This window comes from Eubalaena glacialis, chromosome 10, assembly GCF_028564815.1.
Source record: "Eubalaena glacialis isolate mEubGla1 chromosome 10, mEubGla1.1.hap2.+ XY, whole genome shotgun sequence".
Taxonomy (NCBI): domain Eukaryota; kingdom Metazoa; phylum Chordata; class Mammalia; order Artiodactyla; family Balaenidae; genus Eubalaena; species Eubalaena glacialis.
Window position 1 is genome coordinate 67,176,919 of NC_083725.1, and position 21,090 is coordinate 67,198,008.

At 36.5% G+C, this 21,090-nt stretch overlaps 1 protein-coding gene and 1 pseudogene across 1 annotated transcript in view; both read right to left on the minus strand.

Annotated features, from left to right (window-relative positions):
• UVRAG (UV radiation resistance associated) overlaps positions 1-21,090 on the minus strand; it is a 359,730-nt gene that overhangs the window by 91,318 nt on the left and 247,322 nt on the right.
• LOC133099054 (tomoregulin-1-like) lies at positions 16,208-17,042 on the minus strand (annotated as a pseudogene).

A 21,090-nucleotide genomic window follows, 5' to 3' on the forward strand; every position in this document is an offset into this window, starting at 1 on the left:
GAACCACTGCAGGGGTAAGCATGCTGTTTCATGGAATTAAAAGAAGGGCAGTATAGTTGGTCTGAGGGGAGTTCTGGCGAGAGAGGAAGCTAAAGCCGGATAGGAAGGTAGACTATGCAGGGCCCTCTAGACCATGTCAGACCACAGTCTGATTTTTTTTCCTAAGAGAAATAAGAAACCATGGAAGGACTTTAAACAAAGGTGTAACTTGCTTAGATTTTCATTTGATACATTCCTTCTTCAATTAACCCTTTCTCCTTGAACTTCCCTGACAATGACCGATATACATTTTGAAAAAAAATATGCTGACTGCTGTGGAGAATGGTTTAGAGAAGGTGAGACCAGCGTGTTGCAGTAATCTAGGTGAAAGATCACGGTTGCTTAGACTAACGTGGTGATATCAGAAATGGACAAAAGGAGACTAATTTGGAAGACTTTTAGGAGATAAATCATAAAGATTTGGTTATGGTTTGGAAGTGAAGGGTGATGGATAGAGAGGGATCATGAAGAACTCAATGTTTTGTTTTGCCCAAATGAATGAAAGTTTGATCAAATGGTAGAACAACTTCAACAAAGAAATGTAATAGAACTGCTGAGCACTACTGAGAGCCCAGAAATGGTAATTAATCATGAGTTTATAATGATACTATTGCGTGACTCTCTACACACCTGCTTGGGTGCAGCAGGTACAGAGAAAATGGACAACAGGGCTGTAAGAATGACAAAAAGCCACGGGGGGCGGGGGCAAGACAAAGGTGTTACTAAAATAATGGGTCATATAATCTAAACTAGATAAAAAAGCCAGGTCTGAAGGTCACCAAGAGGAACAATGAACAAGAGGCTAACACACAAGCTGAAGGAGCTGAGGTAGTCATCAGAGAGCAGGATGCTTGAATCAGATTCTGGATGTGGACTGAAAGAAATGATGACGTGATTCAGAGAGTAACCAGGGGAGTAGATAAAAACTATGGGATGCAAGAGATCACTGGTGCCAAAAGATCAAGAAAATGAAAGGCTAGGGTGTTGAATGAATCACCCACTTGTGTGTTAGTGCCATCCATAACAGCAAGATTTTGAATAGAAAGAGAAAGACTGTTTCTCTTTCCTATGTTACCTGTTTCTTGTTTCTCTGTTGCCAAAACACATGATGAGTAATGGGGTTATAACTGAGGGACCGAAAGACTGGTAAAGTTGAAGAGCATATGTCTCAAAGGAATAGGTTTTCGTATGTTTGCTTTGCCAACAGGGTAAAGAGGTAAGACTCTAGAAAAACCAACGAGAGGAAGAAAACCCCAATCTCATCTCCTGAATCTGAATACCTACTAGCACATAAGAAAATTAATAGCTACCAAATGGGTACTCGTGGGGTCCTCACGGAAAATTCAAGTTCAGTTAGGGCAAGAGATAGGCTGAACTCCCTGAGAAGAGCCTGAAGATACAGGAGAATTTGCTGATTATACAGATGCACTTTCAGAGGAAGCAGCTGGGGGACTAGAGGGCTGGGTCAGGGTCCACAAAGGAGAGGGCATTTTGAAGATGATGGAGATGATTACAAAAGGTTTTGATGTTTCGATGGAAGGTTGAGGTATTCCCATCTGGTAGCTTCTATTTTCTCTATAAAGTCAGAAATGGGATGATTTATCAAGAAGGAAAGGGAAAACTGGGGATGGGGAAAAAAGAGAGAAGGTTTAAGATGGTCATGTGGAAGGAGAATCAGATATCTAGGATGTATTAGTCCAACTGAAATAGATGACTTAAATTTACAGTGCTCCAATCTTTCCAACTGTTTGATTTTTTTCCCATAGGTAAGTGGGTTAGAGGTAAGGATGATGGGATAAGAATATTTAGGATATTGAAAAGAGAGAAACTACAAGCATGAAGCCACTAGGGTAATGACAGTGGCCTAGCCAGGGCAGGAAGATGGGGGCAGTCTATAAGAAGGTGCATAAATCTGCAGAGACTTTTAAAATGATAATAAAATGGGTTAAAAACAACAAATCTAATGCCTAATGCCAGTGATAAAATAATCCTCCCAGAAAAAAAATCTTTTGTTGGTCTAAGTTCTAAACAGTTGCTGCAGTGACTGTTTGATTTCTATATGTATGCAATCTTCAAATCAGGATGTTTTCATTATGCATACGCTAATAAATATTATATCAACATGGAAGTTAATTCAAAGAACTCCCAGCTGTACAGTCAACCCAACAAAGTGGACTAAACTACACACTTCCAATTTGATTAAATTTCAAATGGTTTGGAATCTTCGAAGCTTCCTTTGGACACAGTTTGTGTCCCCAGACTGTCTGGTGTAACATATTCCCACATATTCCTGTGTTTAAACAGTAGGTTCAAAATAAACAATGATAGCAATGTGCAATTTTTCTTAGTTCCAAATTATTTTTTTTTCCTGGTGTAGTTTTAGATTAGGTTATTCAGATACAAAAATATTTACAATCAGCCTTGAACAAGGTACAGTCAAATACAAACCTTTAAAATTGTTCCCTGAAGATGGGCACACAGAAACTGTTCAAAAGAAAAAGTATATATATATATATTTTTCAATAAAAGAAAATTTTCTGCTTTTCTTTTTGGGCTATTATCATCTGTTTCATGTCATGATTATTACTGAAAATAATTCTATCATATAGAGAAAGAGGTGTTGAAAATGATCTACTCCAAGTGTCAAAACACTAGGTACATGCTACTGAGAAGTGGTTTTGAATTGACATTACCTTCTCTAGACCCAGAGACATGGGAGGTAGAAGAAACAAGTCTCCTCTTGAGAAGGCTCCAGGGTAAATGATACTTTCAGAAGAGAGCCAGTGATTTTACTTACCTCTAGCAGTTGTATACTACAGATATATAATAAAGAGGCTGAAGACTTGTATATATTATAGTCACTGAAGAGGGGTTTCAGAAAACACAGAGGAAAGGTCTAGGAGGGAAGTGAGGAGAGAGAGATAATAGATCAAAGGAGGAGCAGCAAACAAAAGATAACAATGTTGAAATAATTCATGGGCAGAAGGTGACAAAAGTCCTTATAAAAGAGTAAGAAGAAGAGTGATCTTCCCCTCTCCTCCTTTGGGGAAGGAAGAGAGAGAGAATGTATAATAGAAAATCATATATACCAGTGAGAAAAAGATATTAAATTTGATATAACAGGTAATAAGATGCCATCACAAGTTTTTAAAGGAGAAATTACGTAATGAAAAGATTTACATCAGATTATTTACATCAGATTATTCTCTTTGTCAATATTAAATATAGTTCTGACAGAGCTGTACTAAAGAGAAGGGAATTTCAGGGAAATCGAATTCCAAATAATTTCAGTAAGAAGGTTAAAAAAATCCCCATTTTCTAAAAACTTTGTAAGTTGCAAGGTTGTGAAAATTGTTAAAAGAATTCAGAATCAATTTCCTTGTAGAAACCTTCCAGTTTTTCCACACCCTTTTAGTAACTGTTGAAAAATATTCTACAGGCAAATTTCAGTGAACAGAGCAAAATTAAAGGATGGAAAGCATGTATATTTTAATAGTCATTTTTATAAAATAAAAATTCTGCCAAGTACATCAAAATCACATTCCACAACATTAACAGCCATCCTGCATTTGCCCAGGTTTAACAGCACCTGTTTCCCACAAAATCTGTAAAGGTTTTTTTTTTTTTTAACTACAATTAAGCGTGCAAGGTGCATAAACCTACATACCTGGTAATGCCAAAAGATGTTTCCATCTGGAATACGAATTTGGAAGAAAAACTGCTCACCATTTTAAATTTCTACTTCACAATGTGTGCACATAATATAGATTTGCTTAAATATATCAGTGCAATTAATGGTATATGCTCTGTAAGCCACTTAGGTGCTCAACCCTTTACATCAAAGTTACTTATTTAATTCTAATACCTATTTCTGGGGGGAGAAGAAAAGAAAAGTAGAAGGGGGATTTAGGTGTAAGGAGTTAAGTTTTGAAGTCAGAAAGGCATAGACTCAGGCCCCCAGCTTTGTTACTTACTTGTAGTGTGAACTTGGGCATACTACTCTGAACCAGTTTTCAAATCTCTAAAATGGGTTTAATAACACCAATCTTCCAGGACTGCTTGTGAGAATTAAACTAAACAAAAAAAAAGCGAAGACCCAGCACAGTTACCAGGATACAGTAGGCATTCAATTATCATTATTACTATGCGTCATCTCCCCAGTACCTATCTGTAAGTGCCAAAAGAGAAGATACTATGTTTGCTGTACATTAATAGGAGGCAAGGAGCTCCAGCACCAGAGTAAAAGAGCCAGTGAGCACTGCCAAAATAACAGGGATGCTGATGCTGGATTTTATTTACTGAATATCTATTATGCATTAGGTATTGCACTTAGCATACATTATCAATACAATACAAGCACTTGTCCTATTATAGGCACTGTTATTGAGGTGCCCAAGGTCACACGGTCTTTTCTAACACTCAACTACAACCACAGATCTTACCCAACTCGACCTCACCTCTGCCCCAAGTTGGGATTAGCTATTCCTCTCTCATAGAACCCTGTACACTCACCAACGCAGGACCTTTGACACTATTGTAATTGCGTGTTTATGCCTCTGTATCTTCCACAAGAATGGAAACTGTTATTAATACTGTATCCTAGTTCCTCGAGCACAATGTCTGGAACATTTTTACCTGTTTAATGGAGGGAGGAGTAAATGTAGGGATGAAGTGGTAGAGCTAGAATTCCAACTGGTGCCTTTTGACTCCTCATCTTAAACTAATTCTACACCATGGACCCAAGCCCCACCCCCGCCCAGTAATAATCCCATTTTGTAAATTTGTATTATTTTGTAAATTTCACTTAGTCAAGATTTCTATAAAAAATTTGTGGGATTTCTTCAACTCACAAATGAGATGTTCATGAACCAAATTATTACCAAATTTCACTGATTTCATAAGCTGGCACCTTGAAAACAACCAAATCTAGCTTTTATGTGGCAACCTTTTGGGTTTAGTAAGTCAAAAAGGCAGCGAATGTTGACACCAATAACTATAGATCTTATTAAAGTCCAAAATGCAACTCCTAAAATCCTAGTAACAATATTACATACATTTATTACTTTGGAGACTTACATAAAGCAAAGCAGACAAAAAGCTTGGCAATAAATCCACACATTTTTGAAATATCTGCTTAATTTCACTAAATTGATTTTTCAATAACTGTGTGCATAAATCTGTTAACTACCTAAGTTTAAAGGTTAATTCAAGGTCATCTATCAGAAAGCCTAAAAACTTCTACCTGCTTTCTAGATGTCAAAGCTCAAAATTGCATACATAAGTTAGCTAAAGTCAGTGTTCGGGAATGAATAGGCTGTCTACAAATTCCATATATTCAGAATATATTTGAGAAAGATGTATTTCAATTATGGAATTGCAAAAGGAATTACCTCAACTCATAATTTTACCCAATTTCAGCACACAAAAAGACAATTTAAAGGCCCTTAAAGTCATTCTGTTTAAGTATGGATTTCACAGGAGGAGGAAACTTGAAGAATCATTGATCTGGGAGCAACCAATGCTAACGCCTAGGTTGTCATAATCAATCTGCTTTAATTATCAACAAGTTTTTCCCATTTCTGACCAGTCATTTAGAGCTGACCTTTGACAAGTACTTACAAGTCATCGAAATCTCATTTTATTTTATAGCCTCATATTTGTTACTGGGCTAATCTTTACCTGTTCTACATCACACAACAGCTTACATATTTGAATGGCCCAGCAGTAAATTTCCATGGTCCCCCTGGGTCAGTCAGATGTTAGCTGTTAAGTAAAGCTAAAAGGATCTATGCTTCATAAATTTCCTTCAGGGTCCACATTTGCTCTTACAGGCTAGGCTTTCAAGCCCAAACATCTTTATAGCTATGTGCAGTGATTTATTAACTCCTCCTTGTTTTTATCCAAAAAGATCAATCACATATGTATCAATAAGCTGGTGTGCTGGTGACTGCTTTTTATTGTACATATAACCACCTGCCTTTAATACAAACTTGAGTCTAAAGTTTTTGTAAGCTCTTGAGGGATTTTAACAACCTTCACCTGTTTCTAATTTGCTACAAAACATATGGTTTAGCTCTGCTATTTTGTTCTAAGCCAGCCTTTCCTCTTGTGGACCCAACAATATAAAAGAAAACAAATCCAGAGCACAAAAACCTAAATTTGGAGGATGTTACACACACACACACACACACACACTTGGCCCATTACTTCTGAATAGCAGTTTTGACATATAACAGGAATAAATTATTATTATTTAGTTTCCTTTTTTATTTTTTAAATTTTTATTTATTTTAACATCTTTATTGGAGTATAGTTGCTTTACATTGTTGTGTTAGTTTCTGCTGTATAACAAAGTGAATCAGCTATATGTAAACATATATCCCCATATCCCCTCCCTCTTGCGTCTCCCTCCCACCCTCCCTATCCCACCCCTCTAGGTGGTCACAAAGCACCGAGCTGATCTCCCTGTGTTATGCAGCTGCTTCCCACTAGCTATCTATTTTACATTTGGTAGTGTATATAAATTCAAAATGGATTAAAGACCTAAATGTAAATTATTTTATAGTTATGAAATTATTACATTCCTTGGCAAACAATTAGATGTGTCCTACATTACTCTTGAGGTTTCTAAGAATTATGTTCAAACTGTGAAAATGGCTGTTTAACCTTAGGACCTCAAAAAAGGTAACAGCCATATCTAGTTGCCTGTGAGGTTACGGAAGAGAGTTCCTATCTTTACATTCAGGAATCTACATTTGGCCAGGTGAAGCCAAGGTTTTCTTTTCTCTTTCCTTATCCCTCTCTAAATTAGACCAAAAGTTTAAGAAGAGGCAGGGTGCCGGCAGAGAGAGAACCACCACCTAACACAGCATGGTAAAGTCAATACTAAAATTAAGAGTGTCTGGGTGATAGGGCAGGGAGGAGTAAATCCTCAGGAAAAAGTGACTAACAGAAATGTCTAGGAAAGGCAGAGAAGTCAACATAGCCTCCCACGGCTCTCCCAGACTCTTCTACACATAGTTACTTTTGCAGTCATGGTGGGACCTGACAACACTGGCCACAGCTGGCATTTAATCTCCCATTCAAATTCCTCTCATCCTTTGAGTCCCAATGCAAATACTCAGTCCACTGAAGCCTCCCCCCAAGTCCCAGATCAGAATGGATGGTGCTTTAAATTCATCAGTATTTATCCTCCGTTTGGAAGCTGGTAATCATATTATGGATTTGCTTTACAATCATATATTTACATATCTCTCTCTTGTACAATAATCTACATAACAGGTACTGAATAAATGTTTGTTGAATTAAATTGGTTTACAAATAAAAAGGTTTTGTATAAATAAAACATACTTAAAAATTAATGTTTATTTATCAAAAGAATACATGTACATGGTTTAAAAAGTCAAACTGCTCTACAAACTTGATGGTAAAAATATTAGTTTACATGTTTCTTAGGTAATACCTTACCTCTACCTCAACTCCTAAACCCCTGAGCCAACAATTCTCAATGCTTTAAGCTGCTTTTTAAATTATTTACCCTACATATACATAATTAATATTCTATATTCCTGTTTCTTGATTCTCTGGTTTTAAAAACAATCTATTGACAACCTACTGGAAAAGATGAGGATTTCTCTCTCTTACACATTGCTTCCCCATCTCTTCCCAAAACAACCACACTTCTTCCTCCCATTCTCTCAACAGGGTCAACGCCACATTTTGGGGGAATTCCCTGGCAGTCCAGTATTTAGACCTCAGCGCTTTCAGTGCCGGGGCTCGGGTTCAACCCCTAGTCAGGGAACTAAGATCCATCCCACAAGCTGTGCATGGCCAAAAATAAATAAACAAACAAAAACACATTCTTTGGTGAAATCAATGTGCAATGTTACAGTATTATAACTACGTAACTATTATTTTGAGTAGAGCCATATAATGAATGATATTTATATTTTCTTTCTTTTCAACTTGGTTCTTCCTGGAGTTAATTACCATCTAATTTCTTCATTTGTTAAATTTATTGATGTACCTCTAATTCATTCTCTGACTCCCTGAAAGCAATGAAAATTCCCTCAAAATATAATTAAATACATCAGATAATCTTTCACTCTTTCTTTGTCCTCCTGCTCTCTAGGCCAGTTGAAGAGCTGACCTTCTACAATTTCCCTTCACCATCATCCTGAGATCCCTCTGCTTCTCTGCTGTGCTGGATCCCTTCTTTTCCTTGAATGATGTTTTACTTTTACTTGGTTTATTCCCTTGTATTAATAGAGCACATCTTCCAAGAGCTTCCTAGGAAAGGTGCATAGGGAGATTTTTTTTTTAAGGACCTCCATGTCTGAAAAGACTTTTCTACCATGTATTTGACTGATAGTTTGACACATATAGGCACACCTGGTTTTTACTGTGCTTCACTTTATTGTGCTTTGCAGAGACTGCATTTTTTACAAATGGAAGGTTGTGGCAATCCTGTATTGAGGAAGTCTATTAGCACCACTTTTTCCAACAGCATTTGCTCACTTCACCTCTCTCTGCCACATTTTGGTAATTTTTACAGTATTTCAAATTTTTTCACTATTATCATATTTGTTATGGTGATCTGTGATCAGTGATGTTTGCTGTTACTATTGCAAAAAGATTACGACTGGCTGAAGGCTCAGATGATGGTTAGCATTTTTTAGCAGTATTTTTTCATTAAGGTATGTACACTGTTGTTTAGACATAATGCTATTGCACACAACAGACCACAATATAGTGTAAACATAACTTTTATATGCACTAGGAAGCCAAAAAATTCGTGCGATTTGCTTTATTGTGGTGGTCTAGAATCAAGCCCACAGTATCGCCCAGGGATGCCATATATAAGTCAAGCTTATAGAAATAATTTTCCCACAGTATTCTGAGGGCACTGTTCCATCACTTTCTACCTTTCAGTGTTGCCTTTGAGCAGTCAGATATCACGATTCCCATTCCATTGTATTTTTCCCCCTCTGCAAGGCTTCAGAATCTTCACTTTACCTCTAGCATTTCGAAGTATCACAGTGCTTGGCACTCACTGGGCTCCCACAATCTGAAATCAAGTCCTTCAAATTATTAGAATTTTTCTTATGTTATTTCTTGAATAATTTCCTACCCTCTTGTTTTCTCTTCCTTTTCTGTACTCACCATGAAATGAATGTTGGATTATCAGATATTTGAAGCATGGCTCTGATTTCTTATCTTTTCTCTCATATTTTGAATCTCTGCCTTTTGTATTTTTTCTTTTTTTGAGCTTTCCTTAACTTCACGTTCCAACTTTGTCCTGTTTTTTTTATTCCATCATTTTACTTTCTGAAGCTTTGCTTGTCTTTTAATGAACGCTCGTTTTCATACCATCTTGTTTTTGTTCTTAGATGTAGTACTTTCCCTTGTCTCACAGAGCATATTAATAGTCTTTAAATTTTGCTTTTTATAAAAAGTCAACTTTATTTATTGAGGTATAATTGACATATAACATTATATTAGTTCAGCTGTACAACATTAGATATTTATGTGTTTTTACTTTTTGTTGATCCCTATTCTTTCTTCCCTGCACATTTCTTTTTTGATTATTTATTTTGGCTTCTGTATCTCGTGTGAGAGCTCTCCCCAAATATCTGATGATCCTTGGCTGACCATTCATTCATTCACTCATTCATTTATTTAGTTTTTGGCTGTGTTGGGTCTTTGTTGCTGCATGCGGGCTTTCTCTAGTTGTGGTGAGCAGGGGCTACTCTTCGTTGCGGTGCGTGGGCTTCTCATTGCGGTGGCTTCTCTTGTTGCAGAGCACGGGCTCTAGGTGCGTGGGCTTCAGCAGTTGTGGCATGCGGGCTCAGGAGTTGTGGCGCACGGGCTTAGTTACTCCGTGGCATGTGGGATCTTGCCGGACCAGGGACTGAACCTGCGTCCCCTGCATTGGCAGGTGGACTGTTAACCACTGAGCCACCAGGGAAGTCCCTGACCATTCATTTTTTTTTTTTAATTTTATTTATTTATTTATTTATGGCTGCATTGGGTCTTCGTTTCTGTGCGAGGGCCCTCTCTTGTTGCGGCAAGTGGGGGCCACTCTTCGTCGCGGTGCGCGGGCCTCTCACCATCGCGGCCTCTCTTGTTGTGGAGCACAGGCTCCAGACGCGCAGGCTCAGCAACTGTGGCTCACGGGCCCAGTTGCTCTGCGGCACGTGGGATCTTCCCAGACCAGGGCTCGAACCCGTGTCCCCTGCATTGGCAGGCAGACTCTCAACCACTGCGCCACCAGGGAAGCCCGACCATTCATTTTTAAAAGTGAGGCACTAAAACAGTGATTGATGGGACTCACTCATTCCCAGAAATACCCCCAGAGAACTGGCCATAACTGTGACACAAGTTTATGCACAAACCAAGCTCTGGTGATGGAACGGACTTACTATGATTGGTAAAAAGCCAGTTGTAATTTACTGCTGGGGGCTGAGCCCCACCTTCCATATAGCAAATGAAGAGAAAGAATAATTAACAAAATGGAGCTCTGCTGATAAGTAGGAAACCAAGAATGGCTGTGGGTAGACAAGCAACTGCATGTGCCATGGCCCCTCCCACAAGCTACTAGCTTTATAAATTTGGTGAACATCTGCATATATCACTTTTTTTTTTTAATATATCACTTTTTATACTTTTAAAATACAAATGTTTAAATGAACAATGAGAGATCATGTATATCATTCTGCAACTCACTTTTCCCCTCAGTACTGTTTTTTAAGAGGTATTTTTGCTGATATACATATGTAATGCATTTCTTTGAACTCCTAATTAGTATTCTATCTTATGGATATTCAGACTTTACTTCTCTACTTCCTTACTGACGAAGATTTAGGCTGTTTCTATTTTTTTCTAATTTTTGCCCTCCTTTGAGCAAGTTTTTCTAGTATGAATACAGTTTCTAAGTATGTCCCCATTTTACTAGATTCCTCCAGAATGTTGCTGCTGCTAACCCTAGAGAACAATGTGTAGCTTTGGAAGTAAATTTGACCTGTCTGTGACTCAGGTTACACATCAATACAAGGGGAATAATAACAGCATTAATCTCATACTGCTATTGTGACTATATAATTTTCAACAGTACCTGAAACATAGTAAGAGCAACTATAATTTTCTGAGTGATTACTATTGTTGTTATTCATCTTTATATTCCTAGAATAGAGTACAGAGCCTATTCATATCTGTCGTGGGTTTTTTACTGTGTGCACCTGGTTAAATAAGAACTATTTCCCGGAATACCAGCACATGTGTGGATCCAGGCTAGAGCTGAACAAAAATTGGCATGAGATTTGGAGAACAGAAGTGAAGCAGCAGCCATGAAGCTCTGAAGTGAATGGTGGTTAGACCCAGTAAGAGACAGACATGGGCTGCCTGCAGATTCCATCTGGTCTTGGTGCTCCTGTTCTGCATCTAGCTCTTGTTCCCAACTGCTGGTGCTGCTGACAAATAGTGACTCCAGGCCCACTAACAGATGCAGTGGTAACAGTCCTCCCTAGATGTTTCCCCACCTGCTCTCCTTTGGGGTTCCACTCGGCAGCTGGTTAGATCTTGCTTCCCACCTCCTGGCCTGAGCTGTCCACCTGCACCAAGCTTCTGAAGGGCTGGTTAGTGACTTTCTCTGATCCTCCAACTCCCCCTTTTGGATTCTTCTCCAGCTTCTCCCACAGTTTTGTAATACCTTATGCTTATAATAAATCCCTTATACCATAACACTCATACTGATTCTGCTTTCCTGACTGAAATCTGACTGATGGAATTAATATCCTTTCATAATTCTTTGAGCTGTTTCTTTTAACTACTGAACCAAAAGCTTTTTATATTGTCTGGATTCCATCCTTCTTTCTTTCCTTCCTTCCTCCCTCTCCTTCCTTTCTTTCTTTTGCTATTTACATGCTAAAGTTTTCACTCACTAACTTATAAAAGGAAATTTTTGTTTTAAATTGAATCTTGACAGGAAGAAGGGATTCTCCCATGATTTTCTGGACAAAAAACCAAAGTCTCCAAAAAGTATTTGGGTATCCTATTTATTTTTTAGCTAAACTAATTTCTGATATATTTTCATAAAAATCAGAGTAGCAGAAGGCCTAGTTAAACCAGGTACATATATGTGTACATTCATTTATTCAGATATTTTATTTCCTTCATTATCATTTTTATAATGTTAGATATTTTTCATTGATAAAGGTCTTTCACATTTTTATTAAATATATTACGAGGTACTTATATTGTGGTCACTCTCTATTTGGTTATTACTGGTATACAGAATTTACTTAATTTTCATGTTGATCTTATATCCAACAAATGTGCTCGTTTTCTAATTCTAATAGTTTGCAGATTCCCTCACAGCTTCTACATAACATTCATATCTGCAAAAGACAATTTTGTCCCTTTATTTAAAATATTTATACTTCATCTCTTTTCTCCATTTAATTATATAGACCAGGACCTCAAGCATAACGTTTTAAAATATTTTATTGTATAATAACTGGTATCCTTATCTGCTTTCTGACTTTAATGGAAATAGTTTCACTATTTAGCCTAACGGTTATTATAGGATTGATAACTATTCTTTAGCATGTTAAGGAAATTCCCTGCTTTTTCTAGTTTTCAAATAGTTTCTATAACAATGACTAGTACTATTTGCAATCATTTGAGGCTTTACCATGTGCCATATATATTTTACATGTACTGGCTCACTGAATCCACCCAAACACCTAATGAGGTGGGTACTATTATTATCTCCATTTTACAGACAATAAAGTAAAGCATTGGGAGATCAAGTAATCTGTGCAAGGTCACACGATGTAACTGTTTTCTATTACTATTTAAAAAAAATACAAAACATTTCTCAGATTAAAACAACATATTATAAATCTTAAAAGTTCTCATTACAAGGAAAAAATTTGTAACTTTGTATGGTGATGGATGGTAACTAGCCTTATTGTTGTGATCAGCTCTCAGCATATACAAATATTGAATCATTATATTGTATACCTGAAACTAATATAATACTGTATGTCCATCATACCTCAAGTTTTTAAAAAAGCCACTCATTTATTAGCTCATATTTTTTGTAGGTCAGAAGTCCAGGCACAGCATAGTTGGGTTCTCTGCCCAACATCTAACAAGCATGAAATCAAGACAATACCATACACAGTAAGTAAGAGTTTAGATTCAAACTCATGCTATCTGGTTCTACAGTTGATGCTCCTAATCAAAACCTATTATTGTCTTTCTAAATAAGTGTTGAATTTTATTGAATGCTTTTTCTGCACTTAGTAAAAAAACCACCACATGATATTTCTGTTTATCTGTTAATGAGTGAATTATGTGGAAGACTTTTTAGTGTTGAGCCACTGACTCTTCTCAACTGCTAGATTCAGCTTGCACACATTTTAATTTGTATTTTTGTATTTATGTCCATAAATCAGTTTGTCTACCAGTCTGTTTTTCATATTGTCCTGATCAGGTTGTTTATTAAATGCCTTCAAGGCAAAAGCTTGCTCACCTTATCTCTCTAGGTTCTTGCCATCACTCAGTTTTTGACCTAAGTATTCTTTATTTTATTGTTAACTAATAGATACATTTAAGATTCTTTTTTTAATCCTACATTTTCAGTGTTGGTCCAGATACCTATTCTATCATGCTCTGGAAACAGATCTTATTCAGTTTTCCCATTTCTTTTTAAATCAATTTTGTTGTATTTTATATACTTTTTGCTAAAAAATTCCATTCTACCTAAAAGTTGTTCACAGTATGTTCTTAAGATTTTTCAGTCTCTGTTGTATCTGTAAGTGTCTCCTTTTTTGTTGTCATAATTTCCTCTCTGTATTTTTTTACTCAGCCACTTTTAAATAATACTTCCTCATTGCCATTCCCTCTAATCTCTATTCCTAGAATTCCTATTAGATACATGTTGACACCTCTTAATTAACCTCTGTGTCCTATAACTTCTGTCTCATATATCTCTTTACCTCTCTGGGCTGCATTCTGGGTGATGTTTTTCATTTCTATTTACTATTCACAAATTATCTCAAGTGTGTCTAGTCTACTATTTATGAGGGTCTTTTTAAAAAATACACTTTTCTATGTCTTTTGAGTCACAACTACCTATTTCTTTTTATTTTTTATTTTTATTTTTAATTTATTTGGCTGCACCTGGTCTTAGTTGCAGCACACAGGATCTTCGTTGCATGGCAGGTGGGATCTTTTTAATTGCGGCATGCAGGACCTTTAGTTGCGGCATGTGAGATCTAGTTCCCTGGCCAGGGATCGAACCCGGGCCCCCTGCACTGGGAACATGGAGTCTCAGCCAGTGGACCACCAGGGAAGTCCCAACAACTACCTATTTCTGTTTCATAAAATCTCATTCTTTTTTTATGGATGCTATTTCCTCCTTTGAGAATTCTGAAATTCTTAAAAGCCTTTTTTTATATTATTATTTCTATTTCCTTATATGTTTATTCTTCTATTTTTTGGCCTTTCTTCATATGTCCATGGATTTCCCCTTTGGGTTTCCTACCCCCAGGACGTTTCATAAAAGATTAAAGTAGAAAAGAGTCAACTGAAAGAGCTATAAACAATTTAACCCTCAGTAAGTGTATGACTCCTAGATGAAGAGAGTGTATCTATACTCAAATTGAGTTTTAGTGTCTTCCAGGAGTTCAAGTGTTTGCAACACAATAGAGAAAAGAGTAATATTTTACTCAAAAGACATCTGGTGAACATAATGATTAGCTGAGTTCTAGGAATCGATCTTTTTCTAATATTATCTGATGTTGCTCTGTGTATACAAGTGTACACTCAGGCACACCCATGTGTGAAACTCACGACAATGAATCATTTCTAATTTAATGTTTGTAACCTTTTATTTCATTGGCTAGTTTTGAGTGTGAAAACACTGCTTATTGTTCCTCTGAATTAGTCTCGTCAAACAAACAGGTCCTGATGTCAGCATATTTTTGCAGGGAGTGAGGACTGGGTCATTTAAGCATAATTACATTATTTTCACTGGAAAAGCCAAAAAACTGAAATAGATATTCTGAACTAACAACTTTTAAGTTGGCCCTAAAACTTTATCTAAAAAGTACTTTCTAGTCAATAATCGGGCCTTTACTCTTAGTGACAAAATGACTGTTGAGACTAGTCCCAAACCACCCATCAACCAGCCGTATCATTCTCTGCTCAAAATCAGATTGTCTTTCTTGCTCTCCCAGGGGTATGTCTGATGAATCTTGCAATGTGTTCATAAGACAAGGTAAAGAAAGGAGTGTTACTGAACAAAAGGCACAAAACAAGGTATTTTTATTATCTCTCAAATTAGATAATAAGCTGAGATAATATGCTCACTTTCTTAGTCTGTATCTGCTCTATAAAAACATCTAGCCTTTACAGAGTTGATTTTAAACTAATCATTTATTTTAAAAGGGAAAAAAAGAGATGGTTTTAACTGGTTTTTTTTTTAAATGATAGAGTAGGCTTTATTCAAATCTGTTTGTTAAACAGACTATTTTCACAACATCTAAATCTACTTTTCAGTGATCCGTTCCATCATTGCTACCATATACTTTTAAAAATTCAGAATTATTTTTTCAAAGAGAGAAATGATCAAATTCCAGTTCATACATCTTATAAATATTTTACATCTAACACACATAGCTTTACAGTTCATGCAACAGGTAGTGTCTAAAAAATCAGTTAATAAATCTCAAGAACACTGAAATGTCTAAACACAGTGTCTTCTAGATTTTTTTTGTAAGAAAAGTAATCTGTAAACATCTATACCTTCAGTTCATTTGCTGTGGTCATTGTGGAAGAAGTGGGTATGACTTTATAACCATTTGGAAGTGGTCCGTCTTTGCAAAAATATTACATTGCATAGGTAAAGAACAAGTCTTAGAATTACCATGTAGTACAAATTTGTGAAATCAATTTCTGTATTTAAAAACATAAAACAAAGACTACTAAACAGTCCAAAACTGTTGTAGCTGAATATTCTAAATACGAGCCAACAGTACTACACTAAAAATGTCCAAAAATAAGGCCTCTGAAATAAATATTTCCATTCTTTAAAAAAAAGACATAATAAATGTACATCACATGGTCAGTATACATATAAAAGTCATCAGTTTAAACGATTCTAGAAATATGTATCTGAAGTAAAATGGCCTAGGTTTTGCTGCTGTCGTCATCCTCTATTGTTTTTAGGGCATTTTCTTGTTATGCACATGACAACTGCTACTATAATGGCAATCTGTACAGCTCCAATAATTGCTGCAGTAAGAACATGAGTGAGCTTTTGCCTACTTGGCACTACATAGAGAATACTAAAGTCTGTCTTTTCACAGTGCTGTCCAGTGTAACCAGATTCACATCTACAAGAAGCCGGAGTAGAATAAATGAATTCACATTTTCCATGGATACAGTAACTATTGAGGTTTTCAGGGCAAAGCATGTGGTTTCCAATATAAACATCTTCCCTTTGATCACTAGCATCTTTCACATCTGGTTGATACTGTAGTCCATCATTTTTCTTTCCCAACAAACTAGTGTCATCTGTGTCTGTGCACAGACACAAGATGCCTTCTATCAATTTGTTCTTGTTTTATATAAGATGCTTCTCGAACAAAACAGGGATTGTTATAGGAACTCCCATCAGAAGCAGACACAGGATTAAAACTGTATCCACTGCAATCTATATTACATACACACCCAACATTCTCTGCATCTTCATCACACTCAGCTTTATATTTGCAAGGTCCACACTTGGAGTGTTTTCTGTGAACAACTCTCCCTGCCCCTTCCTCTTCTCTCTCTCCAGATCCAGAGCCATTATCAGAGCAGCATGGTCCCCTTGCTACTACTATTATCTCTTCCTGGTGCTTACAAGCAGCCCTTCTGAGAAAGCATTCATTTTGGTACGTGTCCCCATTTGATCCACAGATGGGAATATACTTTGTATGGCACATATACATAACTTCTGAGAATTTTGTGCCTTTTTGTTTTTTTTGCTGCGCTGAGTCTTCGTTGCTGCGCTCGGGCTTTCTCTAGTTGCGGTGAGCGGGGGCTACTCTTCGTTGTGGTGCGCGGGCTTCTCATTGCGGTGGCTTCTCTTTTTGCGGAGCATGGGTTCTAGGTACATGGGCTCAGTAGGTGTGGCTCTCGCAGGCTCTAGAGCGCAGGCTCAGTAGTTGTGGCGCATGGGCTTAGTTGCTCACGGCATATGGGATCTTCCGGGACCAGGGATCGAACCCGTGTCCCCTACATTGGCAGGTGGACTCTTAACCACTGCGCCACCATGGAAGTCCCTGACATTTTTTTTTTTTGAATTTTATTTTATTTTTTTATACAGCAGCTTCTTGTTAGTTATCTATTTTATACATATTAGGGTATATATGTCAATCCCAATCTCCCAATTCATCCCACCAGCCACTCCATTAGTATAATCCAAAGACCTAGAAAAATGTCTCTCAGGCAGTACATAATTACTGAACATTTGATGAATGAATGAATAGGTGAGCAGGTTCATTTATGCGTTTATAATTCTGATACTATGAACCCTGACTTTGAATTAGCATTTAATAATACAAATACTACAAAATTGAGTTAAGTGTCTATTCCAAATTGCATGCTAAAAAGACAGGTAGGTTCCCCCCAAAATGATACAAAATGAGAAAGGAAACTTCTTTCAATTAAGTGTGACCAACCTGTATCTTCTTAGAACAGAATACTGCTTATCACTTCCCCTAGAAATCTCTGAAGGAAAATAACATGCTATTTATTTACCAAATTCTTTTCAACCACCTCAGGAATCTCCCATTTTTTTATTTATGCAGAGACCACAAATAGTATAGAAGCCAGAAAATAATAAAAGAAAGTCTTGTATCTCCCATACAGAACACTATTTAGCAAATTCAATATTAGGAGGTGACTTCTAAAAAGTTTTTCCTCTAGTAACTAATTTTTTAAAGTCAGAAATGACAAAATTATGCTACTGCACACTCAAAAATAAATATTCCTTCTATGGAATATTTTACAACAGAAGTTGTCTCAGTAAATTCATTCGTCATCTACACATTTTAAAAAGGTTTAGTATAGCTGTCAATCAAACTCCAAGACACTTGCCATTTCTCATTAACTTTCCAACTGTATATTTATACAAACTAAATAATAAAATGCTCCAGTTGCTTACTGGTGTGTTTAATTAACTTACAGCAGTAAATTTCTATAACTAACTACCATTAACACTTCTAGTATTTCATCGCTAGACTCTCCACATCATGAACCTGGGAGTCATCATTTACATTAATGGGAGTTACTAAAAAGCAGGATGGGAAGAATTAATTCTTTTGTAAGTCTTTTAAAAAGGTTTCCAATAATATAAATGAGTAGCACTCAAAATTCTTGGCATTATTATCATCAATATTTCCTCAAAAGTAAATATGGAGAACCACTATTATAAATCTAAAACTAATCAAGCAAGAACTGGTATATGAAAATTATATGAATTATGAGAAAAAGTAACCACCTGAATCAGCCCTGTATGAAAAGGAGAAGCTGTATACAAAGAAACATGTATTCTAGTCTTAAAGGAAGTAGCTTTAAGAAAAAAAAAAGGGGGGGGCTTCCCTGGTGGCGCAGTGATTAAGAATCTGCCTGCCAATGCAAGGGACACAGGTTCGAGCCCTGGCCCGGGAAGATCCCACATGCCGCGGAGCAACTAAGCCCGTGCACCACAACTACTGAGCCTGAGCTCCAGAGCCGGCAAGCCACAACTACTGAGCCCACGTGCCACAACTAATGAAGCCTGCGCGCCTAGAGCCCGTGTTCCAAAACAAGAGAAGCCACAATGAGAAGCCTGCTCACCGCAACAAAGAGTAGCCCCCGCTCACTGCAACTAGAGAAAGCCCGCGCACAGCAATGAGGATCCAACACAGCCATAAATAAAATGAATGAATGAATGAATGAATAAATAAACAAATAAACTTATAAAAAAAGAAAATTATGTTTCACTGTAATGGAGACCCTGAAAGGAATAGTACAAAAGGATAGAGTCACTTTAAAAAAAGTAAATACTAGCTATATAATTGTGAATAATTCCAATACAGAATAATAGAGGTAGCCAAGAGATAATTTAATTATCTACATAATATAGACACAATAAATATTCATAGATAGCATATATGTAAAAGCTACTCAAAAGCCTAATATATAACCAGGAGTGAGGCTGTTAGGTTGAAGAAGGTTTGTGCAGATTTAACTGTATTTTCAAATTGCCCTCTGAAACAAACTAATTGAAACTCTCACAAAGGATAAGAGTTCCTTTTCATCTATATGGTCACCAAATTAGGTACTAAACAGACATTCGATTTTTGGCCAGGTTGATGGATGTAAAATGGTATCTCTTGTGGTGTTAATTTGCATTTTCCCAATTACTAGTGAGACTAGTAAAATACTAGTGAGTATTTTTTCCTTATGTTATTAGATATTTAGGGTTTGTTCTTCTGTAACAGCTTCCTTATACACTATGTCCATATTTCTATTGGGTTGACTGCTCCTTTTCTTATTAATATATAAAGGTTTTTTTCCCCACATATTCTGGATCCTGACCCTTGGCTGATCTATGTGATACGAATCTCTCCTCCTGATATGTGGCTTACCTTTTCATTTTGTTTTTGTTTTCTTTTGTTATTAGCAAGTTTTAAAAAATGAAATCAAAGTTATGGATCATTTCTCATATTATGGTCTGTATGTTTCTGTGATTTATTTAAGAGATCCTTTCTGAATTAGAAGCCATGGACTTCTCAAATTTCTCATTTCTACTTATTATTATCACCCAGTATACAAATATTTACTGACTGACTATTATATGCAATGGTAATTTTATATAAATTCCCTCTTTTACTCTTCACATTTCTCTAAAGCCAGTGCACGGAGACTAGTGAGGCGAAATAAACTGGTTCAAGATGTGCTTGATACTGAAGTTCTTTCAGAAGAGTGAAATGGAAAAGCCATTTCTCCTTTCCTAAGTTTAGAAAACACAACTTTTATTATTCACATGCCAATATATATAGTTAATCCCTGTTAAATAGTTATACATGGAAGTGACTATATGTTTAAGTCAAATTAGTCATATATTTATTATAACCAACCTGTGATCCAGAACACTTTATAAAGATATATTACTATGCTTTGAATAAATGGATATATGTATATTGATATTAACCACTCAAAGCTAATCATCTTTGAAAGTAATTTTCATTTTAACATCAACTAAAGATTGAACTATTAACTTATCCCTCTTTTATTTATGCCTAAAAGAAAACTGCTGAGCAACTTGAAGTCACTCACCAGGCTGGGTGAGAAACTAGATGCTTTGGCCAATGGAAAGGTGCAATACCTGTTTTGTGCCAGGGTGTGTGTGCTTCTGTTGTATCTAGCCTTTGTTTGGGCAGCTCCTAAGCCTCTTCCACACTCAGCAGCTCAGATGTTTAGGGGCCACCTCCTAAAGCATGCCTTTGCTGGCTGCTCAACTCATCCCCAAGTATTTCTAACATGACCCTTATAATGCTGAGGATGACTGTCTACTGACTTGCTCTCCATCCCTGATGCCACTTCAGCAGCTGAGTAATTTCACCTAATACCAGCAACTTGTGCAGTGACAAATGTGTACTAGTCCTCAACATATGGTTTGACTTCAGTGATGTAACTCTTTTGTAATTTAACTCTCCTGTGACTTAACTATACATGAGTTAACTCTCATATCAATTTTTCATTTCAAGGAATTAGAGAAGAAAAACTCTGAATACCAATTGATCATTTAATCCAATTCAGAAGTTACATTTGGTGATCTTGTAACTGTAAATTATTGTGGGGAGAGGCGTAAAAAATGGCAGTGAATAGAACTATCTGGTTAAAAGAATGATATAAATTTGTTTTACAATTACACTATTATCCAGGACATAAATGTTATTCCTAGAAAACTGTCTAAAGAACTATTATAATAAGATGCTTTGGGAAGTT